The sequence below is a fragment of the Lipotes vexillifer genome, unplaced genomic scaffold (genome assembly GCF_000442215.2).
Source record: "Lipotes vexillifer unplaced genomic scaffold, Lipotes_vexillifer_v1.1 scaffold71, whole genome shotgun sequence".
In the NCBI taxonomy this organism is placed as follows: domain Eukaryota; kingdom Metazoa; phylum Chordata; class Mammalia; order Artiodactyla; family Lipotidae; genus Lipotes; species Lipotes vexillifer.
Window position 1 is genome coordinate 2,115,736 of NW_006793703.1, and position 260 is coordinate 2,115,995.

The window sequence follows — 260 nt, forward strand, 5'->3', positions numbered from 1 at the left end:
GGGGGGGGGCTGCTCCCGCAGCATCCTGGGAGTTGTAGTCCTCGGAGGATAAGAGCCCAGAGGCAAGCCGGGAGTTGATGTTCTCACTCCGAGGGCGGATGGGATCGCTCACCTCACGTGCCTGTTATACTATTGCCTTTCTTCGTGTTTTGCTTCCTTCTTGACCCGCGTGTGCTGCTCCGCTGTCATTTGGTCGGCGGCCTTCGTTAGTGGTTCCGTTTCCTCGGTGTTTGCTCAAATATGGGAGACCAAAACTCGGG